This window comes from Sinocyclocheilus anshuiensis, unplaced genomic scaffold, assembly GCF_001515605.1.
Source record: "Sinocyclocheilus anshuiensis isolate Anshui unplaced genomic scaffold, SAMN03320099.WGS_v1.1 scaffold1973, whole genome shotgun sequence".
Lineage (NCBI taxonomy): Eukaryota > Metazoa > Chordata > Actinopteri > Cypriniformes > Cyprinidae > Sinocyclocheilus > Sinocyclocheilus anshuiensis.
Genome location: NW_015538051.1, coordinates 142,249 through 156,105, shown reverse-complemented (window position 1 = coordinate 156,105; position 13,857 = coordinate 142,249). Strand labels below are relative to the sequence as shown.

Genomic DNA, 13,857 nt, shown 5'->3' with positions numbered 1-13,857 from the left:
GTCATGAAGAGCAATGATCGAAAAAAAAAACTTTTCAAAACTTGTATGAACCCGGAAGGAGTGTATTTGGCACAGAAATACTCTCTCATACGTCCAAATATTTATTTTGAAACTTTGGCCATGTTTAGCATGAGAATCCAACTCTTTAACAGAGTAAATAACTCAGCATGCATGAAATAGCATTAGACCCCCACCCCCTTTAATTTGTTCAGTGTATTCAAGCTCTGTTTCTTTCAGTTCTTCGTCAATGTTTATGTTGTACCACTTGTTCTGTTCTTTATTGGAGTGTTTTGTTTTGAGGGTTTGTTAAATAAATCTGATACTGCTACAAATAGATCAATTTTCTCGCTTTATTGCAAACTACACATGACAATAACAAAGCATGTTTACGTAATTTATATAATAAAACAGAATGACAAGAATAAAACCTATGGGGAGGAACTCCATCTTTGAGTCACACCTCACACTGATGGTCTTGAAGATGAACTTCCAACTGTAGATGGTGTTTCTTTGTTGTGTCTCTCGTTGCGTTGCAATACATCAGGTCTAAAAGACACATTAAATCATGTGAGATTTCAAATGAGCGACAAGCGTGAAATGAAAAGTGAAGCCCAATGTCAAGATCACTAAAATGACTGTTGAACTCAATCCCATCAAATCTGGTTGACAACTGCTGTGCATGATTACGATCTATTTTAATGTTATGAAGATGCTTTGTATTAGAAATAACTAGTGCTGTCAAATCAATTAAAAAATATTAACTAATGAATCAAAATTTCCTGAAATTAATCGTGATTAATCCCACCTCACAATAAAGTTTTTAAATATACTTTTATATTGCAATAATTTCACATTTAATCTTGAAATTAATGTACAAACAACAAAGACAGTATATTAACCATTTCAGAGACATGTTCTTAAATGTAACTCTTATAACATCTTTTTTGCAGTTTGTAACGTAGCTATCCTTCAATGTAAACAGTCTGCAAAATTGTTATTCAAAAAAAAGTGCATGATAAAGATATCGTCTCTCAAAAGAAAGAGTCGACTCAGAGCCACCTTAACGAGTCGTCATATTTTCGAATCTTCTGCCCGTTACCGATATACGTCACTAGGTAACATATTAGCATAATCCCGCCTGCCTGTGAAATACGAACACTCGGACTTGCCCACAAACACTTCCGCCGGTTATTGTGTTTACATCATATCAAGAAGACACTGTTCCGCGCTGTGAAAGCAAGTTTGTTTTGTTTTACATTGCCGAAAGATGATGATGTGAAAAATCAGTGGTTCAAATTCATTTTTTCCATGATACCACAGCAATGCAATTTAAACCTTTTGTTGTGTGCTCCTCTTTTTACCAAGGACTGCTTCTCTAATCTTGGCTTTTATCTTCGTTGGCTTCTAATCTTCTTTATTTGGACCAACAAGTATGATTATAATACGTTGTGTACATTTTCAACTGAGTTCTCAAAATATCAAGGTTTATATGCTATTATTCCATGGTCTGTCTGAATACTGTTTATTAATAAAATAGCCTAGATACTAGATCGCTACATTATATTCCTCAGCAACGATGGTAAAAAGGCTGTTTTTTAAGTAACTGTTTGTAGAGAGAGACACGCAGATACACACAACTGTCATCTCTCTCTCTCGATCGATCGATAATTAATTGAAATAAATGCTATAATTCATTCTAATAAATGTGAACTTACCTCACAATTTCATCTGTCTGATTTGAAGCGGGCAGAATGCTAGCGCTAACGTGCCGTAACTGACGAAAATATTTTACCAAGGACTGCTTCTCTAATCTTGGCTTTTATCTTCGTTGGCTTCTAATCTTCTTTATTTGGACCAACAAGTATGATTATAATACGTTGTGTACATTTTCAACTGAGTTCTCAAAATATCAAGGTTTATATGCTATTATTCCATGGTCTGTCTGAATACTGGATTCTGATTGGCTGGCAGGTATGCAGTAAAACCGATTAATGCACAGGTAGTTCCAAGTCAGTTTAATCACCGTTCCATATTAATGCGCTGCTTTAATTGATGCACACTAACCAACACACATCACTCGCACACACACAGAGAGAGAGAGAGAGAGAGAGATCGCAGATTGCACTGCACACACATAAACTTGTTGTCAATGCTTCCCGTGATTTTTATTAATAAAATAGCCTAGATACTAGATCGCTACATTATATTCCTCAGCAACGATGGTAAAAAGGCTGTTTTTTAAGTAAGTTTGTAGAGAGAGACACGCAGATACACACAACTGTCATCTCTCTCTCTCGATCGATCGATAATTAATTGAAATAAATGCTATAATTCATTCTAATAAATGTGAACTTACCTCACAATTTCATCTGTCTGATTTGAAGCGGGCAGAATGCTAGCGCTAACGTGCCGTAACTGACGAAAATAACTGTAATTTTTACCCATTCGGTGAAATATTGCGCTGCAAAGAGCAATACTAGTTTTAACTTGTCTATAACTTGGCAAATGACCATGGAGTAAGCTGGATAATCAACAGCTAAAGGATTTTAATGCACGGCTAGCAGTTGATTATCCCTTACATATGTGAAGTACACCTAGTGCAGCTTTAGGTTTCTTACTGAAATAAGAAACTGATAATTCGCTGTGAACCCACTAGTTCCGAAGAATGTGTTGATTAATGTAGACTGTCGTTGTTGTAATTACTTTCTGTAATAATAATGTAGACATATTTTGGTTTACAAACTGTGTTGTTTCAGCAGTTAGTCATGTTAGCACTCGGCTATCGTATCCACCAATATTTTGTTAAGTGTTTAGCAGCTAAACGTCAGCTGTGGGCACGAATCGCTTGCATAAGTGTTAAACAAAATGTTTTTATGTCATATCTATATTAATGTTTTGGTGCATGCTTTGTCAATGATAGCCAGGGTTGCCAGGTTTTCACAACAAAACCTGCCCAATTGCTACTCAAAACTAGCCCAATTGCGTTCCGGGGTGTAAAAAATTGCGTTCCGGGGTGTAAAATGCACACTTTTTGTCAGGGTTCCCCTGGTAAATTTGCATTCCAGGGGCTAAATATGACGTTATTGGGGTTGCTTCAACCCGCGACATCAAAAACAAAAGCAGACCTGGCAACACAGATAGTAGCGCTCGCTAACTTGCTCGAGTACTCCTCTCTGTACCAATCACAACAGACTTGGCCAGCCGACCAATCAGAGCAGAGTAGGCTTGTGGAAGGGAGGAGTTTACAGACCTTATGCTAGGGACGCACAATATTATCGGATTGATATCGGACTCGGCTAATAATGGCTTTAAATGTAAATATCGGCATTGCCCAATATGAAAAAATATGCCGATATATCTTGCCGATAAAAGGAATACGTTAACTCGCATGTGCTCAGGGTGTGCTAGCGATTAGATCATGTCAGCAGTGTGGCTCATTCTTGAAGCAAAGTTTTTAAAGTTTTTAAAACGTTTTTTAAAAAGAATTAAATCTCTTTTCAGGCAATTCATTTAAATCTTTCCAAGAAATATCACGCCAATATAGTATACCACAGTCCAATTTTTTTAAATACCTTCAACTGCGTCATTTCATAAAACCTTTGTCTGATAATGGTAAATTGAGATTTGAACTTACTGCCATAGAACAAATTGTAATAAACAGTTTTTCTAAGGGGTTAATATCTCAAATATATAATGCTCTGGTTAATTCATGTACTTCCTCTTTAGAAAGTTTGAAGAGCGTGTGGGAAAAAGATTTAGGTCACGGAATTGATAATACGGATTGGTCCGTCATATGTAACAATTTGTTCTCTAAATGTACTTCATTGGGGATTCACGAACTCAATTATAAATTCATTAACAGAGTTTACCTTACACCTTTACGTTTAAAAAAGATTTACAGAAACTCCTCTGATCTTTGCTTTAATTGCAAAAAACGCAAAGGAACATTCCTTCACTGCTTCTGGTATTGTGACAATCTTTTCTTTTTGGACTAAAGTACATAATTTTTTACAAAGTCTTTTTAAGTTGAAATTTTGTTTTTCTCTGGAATTGTATTTGTTATACAGTGGAGTGGAGACTGTGTTTGACTTCCACACCAAACAACTGTTTCTAATTTTGGTTTATCTGGCAAAGAAATGTATATTGTTACTGTGGTCATCTCCTCAAGTACCCTCTTTTAAAATGTGGTTGTCTCAAATATCTACGTTACTTCCACTTGAGAAACTCACCTTTGAAAGTCTAATGACTTTTGGCAGATATGGACACCTCTCTGGTGCTACATTAACAACCTCTCTTGATCTTCTATTCTATGGTGCATATTTAGCCTCTAGCCTGACTGTATTAACTTTTCTACCTGATTGTATACTTCTTATTGTTTTCTATTGTATAGCTGAGACTGTATCTGTATGTTTATGCGCATTAGAATAACCGACTAATAAAAAAAAAAGAAGAAAAAAAAAATTAAATCTGTACGTTAAATCAAAGTAAAATAGCCTTCACAAATAACACAGACTGTTTCTGATTAAATAAAGCAGTAATTGATGTCATAAAATCATTAGTATGTTTTGATTTAAAGGTCAGAAGCTATAGCTTACATGAATAAAAAAAATAAATAAATAAATAAAAATTCACAAATGACGCTTGTAAATTAAATAATTTTATATATACTGATTTATTCATTAATGTGTAATATGTTATAATTTTTAAACAAATTATAAGCTCTAAAAGATTTAAATAATTTTTACAACTCTTTTGCTTTAGACCATCTACAAATGTTAAATCTTAAAATAAAATGTTAAGGTTAACACTGCATCTTTCTGCGCAAAAAAAAAAAAAAAGCGATTGATATATAGTTTATTTATAGTTATTTTCAAAACTAAAAAACCTCCACTATTGTTTCATTCTAACAAATAAGTTCTTGTTAAACACTAACCATATAATAAAAATATTTAGCTTATAATTTCTGCACAGGAGAGACTTGGTGTTGTTTTCAAACAAAAGGAAATATATCGGTATCGGTCAAAATGAGTTGAAAAATATCGGCATATCGGATATCGGCAAAAATCCAATATCGTGCATCCTTACCTTATGCTCGGAACTGATTCGAACAAACCGTTTCGAAATCATTGAGAAATGACTATGTATTAATGTATATTCTGAACATAAAATTACAATGTTTTCTGACTTTAGATGCATTTAAACCTGTTGCAGGGGACTCGAACACAATATTAGGACATTTTAAAATACCATATGACCTGCTCTTTAAGTTGGAGTGCATGTCTGAAAAGTCTCCCGTTTGATGGGGTCATAAAGACTAAATAAATGTACTTCTTGTCAAGAGAAGAAGAGACAGAGGCAGCAATTGTGGGGTGCCCCGCCCCTGCGTTAAACATTTTGAACATGTTAAAATAAAATAAAAATAATCGCCTGTGTTAATGTGTTAATATTGACAGCACTATTAGCACATTCTAACTAAATAACTAGTTTGGTCATGAAACAATGTAAATCTTGTGAGCATCGGCACTATGAATGAGGAATCAAGAATAAATCCTAACCGCTTTGTTGCTATTTCATTCTGCAGGGGTCTGGATCACTTGTGTTCTCCATCATCTCCTTCCAGTTGCTTTGTGGAATTTCTACAAAGAAAAAAAAGTTTATTTTCAACAGACAGAATATATATCATCCAACAAAACATCCTGTCACTCACCAATTAATTACGCATTTATATAGCACTTTTCTACGTACTACTTTACATCTAGAGGTCTAAAGCACCAGTGCACTAACTCACGCTAGCCATAGGAGAAGAGGAGTGGGAGATAGAGCCCCATTTAATGGATGGGGATTATTAGAAGACCATGATTGATGAAGGCCAATGGAGGGAATTGGATCACAGTCCCACTCTTTACGAGGAGTGCCATGTGATTTCTAATGACCACATAGAGTCAGGACCTCGGTTTAACATCTTATCTGAAAGATGGTGCCTATTACACTATCACAAGGTGAGCAGCGCCCCCGCTGGCCTCACTAACACCGCTTCCAGCAGCAGCCCAGTTTTAACAGGAAACTTCCACTAGAGGGTGATTTGGCTGTAAATAACTTACACAGAAGACAACTTGTTTCTCAGCACATGAACATGAACTACTAACCCTGATCTCAGACTGTGGTGATCTGGTTCCTCCACTGCATGGATCTTCATGTGTATCTTCAGCTGACTTTTAAAAGCGAAACTCTTCCCGCACTGATCACACGTGTGAGGTTTCTCTCCGCTGTGGATCTTCTCATGTGCTTTCAGATTTGATAACTGACTGAATGTCTTGTCACAGTGTGAACACTTGTGAGGTTTCTCTCCAGTGTGAACTGGCTGGTGACGTTTTAATAAGTCTTGTCACACTCAAAGCACAAGTACTCTCTCACACCGGTATGTATTTTCTGATGCGTTTGTAAATTGCTCAGCAGTGAAAAACTCTTTGCACACACAGAACATGAATGAGGCTTCTCCTTTGTGTGAACTCTCAGGTGTGTCTTCAGGTTTGATGACTGAAGAAATGTTTTTCCACATTGATCACACGTGAATGGATTCTCTCCAGTGTGGCTTCTAAAGTGAATCTTAAGACTATCTTTTCTTGAGAAGCTCTTCCCGCACTGATCACATGTGAACGGTCTCTCTCCAGAGTGAACTCTCATGTGACGCTCAAGACTTTGCTTGTATGGGAAACTCTTCCCACACTGAGTGCAGGTGAAAGAATTTTTGGCTCTTCATTTCTTTAAAAATGTCTTTTTAGTCTGCGAGTGACTCAAAGGTTCGTCGTGATGTTTCTCCTCCACTTCACTCAGTTCTTCACTCTCCTCGCTCTCTTCCATCAGCTCTGAAATGAAAGAAAATGCGTTTAATTTTATTTTTAGTACATCAACATTTAAAGAGAAAAACATGAAGTGAAAAGACATAAAAGCCTTATAAAAGTTCATCATAATGATGACAACATTTTAAGTTAATTATCTACAGTATGTCCCTGAAAATCTCCATGAACATATGGTACAATATTAATATTTACATTTACATTTTAGTCATTTGGCAGATGCTTTTATCCAAAGCGACTTACAAACAAGGCCAATGGACGCAATCAGAATCAACAAGAGAGCAATGATACACAAGTGCTATAACAAGTCTCAGTTAGCTTAACGCAGTACACATAACAAGGCTTTTTTTGTTAATTATATAATAAATAAAAAGAAAACAAACCGATTGAATAGATTGAATGATAGTGTTATAGGCCTTTTTTTTTAAATAGAAAACAAGCAGTTAGAAATCAAATCGAGTGCAGGTCTTAAAAAAAGAAGACAAAATGGAATTAGAATAACAATACTAATTAATAAAAATAATTAGATCAACAACATTATATACTATCATATTAACATTAAAAAAATATGCAAGAGTGGCATAACATTGACACCCACTTTAATTTTACTTTAAAGTTTTTATTTATTATGGGCCAGTCACACTAGACTATTTATACGCATGTGAATATGGGGCACCAGAAACACAAGATAGAAGTACTAATGTAAGACTCAAAGCTATTTCATACTTAACCCTGTAAGGCCCACTTTTGTAATATCACATCATTTTTAGCTCGACTAAAAAAAAAAAACCCTGCTCATGTTTTTTTCTCTCAAAGACTACACTTACGCAATTAATATGTCTTATTGCTCAGCCTTGCAATGCAATTGAATGCTAGATTTTAAAAATGTGTCTGTTTACGTGGACATGAAGTCACACAACCTGCGAACTTCTCTTGTTTTTCTGGGCTGGATAAATCAACATTCAAGTAGTATTTGTTATATGTTGAATTTGTTTGAAAAAAGATGCACAGAGTGTGATGCCATATCACGATCATTGCAGTGTCTGTAGAAATTTCACATGCTCAGTCTAGATTGACCGGCTTTAACTAGAGTTAAATTAAAAATGTTTATTAGCATTATCTGTGTCCTACATGTTTCACTCAACCCTGTTACTTCTGACATGAGAAACTAAGAATAAACACCAACCTGTTAGTTCCTCGGTATCTTCAGTGTGTTTGATTCTGCAGGGCTCTGGATCTCTCATCTTCTCTCTGTCCTCTTTAATAAACTCAGTCTTCGATCATATTTCCACTCTGATGCTCGCCTGCAATCTTCCAGCATTGATTGGTGAATTGCAATGGGAGGAGCTTCACTGATGATGAATTCCAGAGTGGGAGGAGCCTCACTGATGAGTTAGTTCCTCGGTATCTTCAGTGTGTTTGATTCTGCAGGGCTCTGGATCTCTCATCTTCTCTCTGTCCTCTTTAATAAACTCAGTCTTCGATCATATTTCCACTCTGATGCTCGCCTGCAATCTTCCAGCATTGATTGGTGAATTGCAATGGGAGGAGCCTCACTGATGATGAATTCCAGAGTGGGAGGAGCCTCACTGATGATGAATTCCAGAGTGGGAGGAGCTTCACTGATGATGTGTTTGCTGTAGGAGAAGCTTGACTGATGACGTGATTGTTGTGGGAATTGCTGATCTGCCAAAATCAAAAATATATCAGTTACTGGGTTCGTTTTTTTATACTAATTGTCACATGTAAGCATTTATGTGTGTCTGTCAATCAGTCTACCATAAAGTAACTGACACTAATTCACAAAATCTTTTTATTCCTAACACTATTCTGCTGCTTCATTAAAATACATGCAGATATCTAGTAGAAATAATTTTTCCAAGTATAAATAATGGTAAAATAAGCATAAAACAGAAATAAATTTACAGATTAGTAACAAATGGCGCTTTTCCACTGCGTGGTACGATTCGGCTCGGTACGGCTCAGTACGGTACGGCACGGCTCGGTTCGGCTCGGTTTGCGTTTCCACTGCAGTTTAGTACCGCTTTAGAGTGGGCGGGATTATTCACATGTCATTATAGTTGCGCCGCCTCTACTGCCGCGACTCCTAAAAAACTTTTTCATTCCGTGTCGCCCCATCAAGCTCTCACTGGATCCGCTCCTCTGCTATCAACGAGAGCAACGTCTGTACTTCCTCAACAGTGGAACAGCCACTTTTTGGTTGTTAAAAAAAGGTGCGCTCGTTCAAAACAGTTGTGCTAGATCCTTCGATGGCTGTGCTGATTTAAATCTAGCGGTTCTTTTGTGTTTGTGTCGCAAGTTCAGTGACGCAGGTAGTGACGATTCTCTCCGGCCAATCCGTGATCAGCAGAGTTTACACGTCACGTTTTGGTAACGGTACGGTTCACTTGGAACCCCAACCGAGGTGGTACTAAAAAAAGTACCAGGTATACTGTACCCAGTGGAAAACCCCCCAAAAGTGACCCGTCCCGAGCCGTACCGTGCCGTACCATGCAGTGGAAAAGCGCCAAAATACTCTCCATCAGTTGACACCAATGTAATGAGCTTTAAGTGGCGATTTACAGGAGATCCGAAGACATCAGCTTAATACATGAGGTGCAAACAGGAGCTATTGACATGAAATACAGAGTGTTTTCAGCAGCTGTTAATATTGATGAGCCTCAATCAACACTCATTCAACAAGACATTCAGGATCATCAGCAGATCATCTCACTTTATTCTGAGTGTTTCTGTTAGAAACACATTATTTGAGTCAGGATAGATGCTAACAGCCTATTAAACTCTACTGCTCTGCTGAAAGACAATACTGTTATTTCTCAAAATATGACATGCATAAAACATCAATAATACGAAAACATGCACTGAAAATAGCCATTTCCCTGTTGAAAAAACCAGCATATGCCGGTTAGGTATGTTTTGACGCAGGGATGCTGGTTTAAGCTGGTTTATGCTGGTTTAAACTGGTCCTTTGCTCTGGTTTAAGCTGGTCCTTTTGCTGGTTTAAGCTGGTCCTTTTGCTGGTTTAAGCTGGTCCTTTTGCTGGTTTAAGCTGGTCCTTTTGCTGGTTTAAGCTGGTCCTTTTGCTGGTTTAAGCTGGTCCTTTTGCTGGTTTATGTTGGTCCTTTTGCTGGTTTAAGCTGGTCGTTTTGCTGGTTTATGCTGGTCCTTTGCCAGAGGTGAAGAGCTAGAAAAAAGTCCGCACACTCAAACATCAAAGCATCACAAGGGAGTGATGCTTTGATGTTTGACTGTGCGGACGTTTTTCTAGCTCTTCACGTTTGGGAAACCTTTTTTGGTCTACGCACCTCAGTTGGATTTTTTTGAAGGCGCGGTGAGTCTCTGGCTGCTTCTCTGGTCTTTTGCCAGCACATGACCATCAAAAACCAGCTTAAACCAGCATCCCAGCGTCAAAACATACCTAACCAGCATATGCTGTTTTTTTTCAACAGGGTTGTTACATTTATAAAGCACTTTTCTGGGTACTTTAGATGGAAGGGGGGAGTCTCCTCAACCACCACCAATGTATAATAATGACACTCATCTTAATCAACCACTACAAATAAATAACTACAGCAGCATGTCCACATGAATCTACACATAGCCTGATTTTATGATAACCACATTCATTTCAGTAATGAAATTGGATAAAAAAGGACAATAATCATAATTCCTCTTAAAATAAAGAACACTGCAAAGCAATATATACAGGTAATGTTTTCATTGTCAGACTTACCCATATTTATCTATATTAACAGATTTAAAATCTCAAGTGGCTCATTGTAAAGTATTTAGCTGTATCTGTTCCATTTTTAATAAAGATGTCAAAAGAGTAGCAATAAACCCACAGCGAGATCGATCCCATCAATTCCCCTCACAGATCTCAAACTTTGACTTTTGACTTGCCATTCAGTAACAGTTATCACTGCAAACATCGAAACAATCACAAAAGCACTCAAGATCGGTCAGGTCTGAATGTGTTCAACACTATTTTCCTCACATGCTCGCCACTGCTGCATTAAATGTTAATTTCAGTAGAAAGACGCCAGAAAACTAAGATGCACGCGCTGAACCCAATGAAATAGCCAATAGAGAAATACGCCTGCAAAAATGTTGCTTAAGCAAACTGTATAAAGTGTGTTTGATGGTTGTGTAAATATGCGAAATACCATGAACTGCTGGCCTCACCTCTGAAGACTCGACGCGGACTGAATCAACGAGGTTAATTCCTCCAGTGGGTGGAGTTTGTGTGAATATTCATTAGTTCCTCCATTGTGGGCCTGTCCTTGAGAACTATGGAGTAACCTTTGTGCCAATTAAAATTAATGTACTTTTTCGGGTGAGTGAGGGAATGGCAGCATAGTCCATCGTCTCCTCCAACGATTTTACTAATAGTCCCACTAAATTTTGAGAATAAAATAAAAACTTTAATTAAAGCAGTCTATAACAGTGGGACAACAATGGAAACGAGAGAAGAGCAGGAAATTGAAGGTAAACAGCAAGGAGGCGCCGGCGCAGCACATGCGTTAGCACAAAAATACGATGCTAATCGCCAACGGTCTCACCCGGATAATGCGCAGATTAATCTGGAACGAATCTTGGAGGAGATTCAAAACTTTTACAAAGAGAACAACAAGTTTTCGTCAACTGGATGAAATTAAGATCGAATTAAACGAGACAAATCAAAGGATCGGTCACGCAGAAGATCGCATTGAAGAAATTGAAACCCGAGTGCAAAATGTGAAAGTGTTAAAAATACAGTCGCCAAGAAGATCAAGAAGGCAGGTCAAGAAGAGACAATATAAGGATACACAACGTGCCCGGGGACGCAGAGAAGAATTCCATGACTGACTACGTTGAACAACTGCTGCGAGACACTTTGGATTTTCCTCCGCATACAGAACTGTACCAAAACCTGGAAAGAATGCGAGACCCAGATCGATCGTAGTGAAATTCCTCAGGTACAGAATGAAAGAAGAAGTGATCCGGAAGGAAAAAAGATGTCTTTGTGGGCCAACAATAAATGTACTTCGATCATGATTATCCTCCTGCGGTTCTTCAGAAAAGGAAGGAATACTCAAGAGGTGGAAAAAAGCGCTGAAAGACAAGAAAATCCAATTCCAGACTCCATATCCAGCAAGACTATGCGTGTTCTACGAGGATGGGACCCACAGTTGAAGAGGCCTATCTGGATATGGTGAAAAGAGGATTCCACGTGGAGAAAACACAGCTGAGGGAATCACGAATGGAACAACTCGAACACACGTTTTGGGAGACTGCGGCACAACAAAAGACCCTGAGATCGACAGACATCAGAGAACGTCTACAGGCATGTAGAAGATAACTGGAGTCTACCTATGCCATCTACAACCAAAGAATACTGGAGGTTATTCATTTGTTTGGACTGTAAACCGTTAGATATGTGTTGATTTTACTTTTCTCTTTGTATTGTTCTATGACAGCATACGTTACTACGTCGGACACGTGAGTTATGTTTTCTTGTATCTCATGTAAAGACGGTGAACTGAGGGGCCCTGAGCACCACGGTGGAAGAGAAGGCTAGATGTCACCACTAGCTTATTCCAGGGTCGTTTGTTTGAGACCCCTCCCTATCTTGGAATCTCAATAGACCAATTATAGGTTTGTAAACATTCAGGATGCGCGCGCATCATGGTTGCAGAAAACCCGGGAGAGATAGCCTTTATGGCTAGAGAATTTCGCGAATAGGGTACAAAATAGTTAGGTTTAAAAAGATTATAAATTATATTGATTAGATGCCATTTTCTAAATGTTCTCCACATATTACAAGAGCTTGTCACTCAGCGATAAGCACTGTTATTCAACGAAATTGACGTTAGAGAGTGGGATAGTCTTACAGATCCGAAACAGGGATGACGTTTCTTGTGGGCGGAGCCTATCTGGAGGCAGAAAATTACGGTTTTCAAGTGGCAGTCTATGGAGCCATGGAATAAAAGAATTTAAAAAAAGGTCAATTTGATTTTATATTTCAAAATTCTGACTTTATTCTCGCAATTCCGAGATTATATCTCACAATTCTAATAAGGAAAAACAACTCGTCATTCTCTCTTTTCCCCTCGGCTCTTCTGGCTTTTTTCCCTCAGATTTGACAAACTCACTATTTTTGAGTTAAGTCGAGTTATAAAGTTCGAATTAGGAGATATAAACTTGCATTTGCGAGAAAAAAAGTCAGAATTGTGAGATAATGTAAATAAATGTTATGTAAAAATGTTAAAAGTATGGTTTAAATAATCCCCTCAGAATTGGCTAACTCGCAATTGTTGAGGTAAATCAAGTTATAAATTCCGAATTAGGAGATATAAACTTGCATTTGCGAGAAAAAAAAGTCAGAATTGTGAGATAAAGTAAATAAATGTTATGTAAAACTGTTAATAGTAAGGTTTAAATAATATTTCTAATAGTAAGATTTAAATAATATTTCATGCTGTAACTGTAGGGCTAATACAATATGTCCCCTATGAACAAAATATGTGAATATTATGTAGACCTATTGTTTAAATTGAATAGTAATCATAAGTTTTCTTTATTGGTTTGAATATTGTTCTCCAGGGACTGTGTCTTTCCTACCCTGTAGATTTTTATGTTATGTTGAACAGACGTAACAATTAACGAAGTAAAAGTAATTTCCTTCAATGTGAATTGTCTACTTAACCCTATTAAAAGGAAAAAAATCTTAAGTAAAATGAAAAGAGAAAATGCTCATATAGCCTATCTATAAGAGACACATCTAAATAACACCGAGCATGAAAAACTGAAAAGAATGGCATTTACTCAGATCTATTACTCATCATACCATACAGGGCATATGAGAGGAGTTATTATTCTGATCTCCCATATGGTTATTTTTTAAAAGAAATATGAATATGTTGATAAAGAAGGCCAGTTTACATATGTTACATTATCTAATATTTATGCCCCACCTGGTAGTAATATTAATTTTTTT

At 37.2% G+C, this 13,857-nt stretch overlaps 1 pseudogene; it reads right to left on the bottom strand.

Moving 5' to 3' along the window:
• Window positions 1-435: 435 nt before the first annotated feature.
• LOC107681840 (gastrula zinc finger protein XlCGF7.1-like) lies at window positions 436-8,162 on the bottom strand (annotated as a pseudogene).
• Between the last annotated feature and the right edge of the window lie 5,695 nt (window positions 8,163-13,857).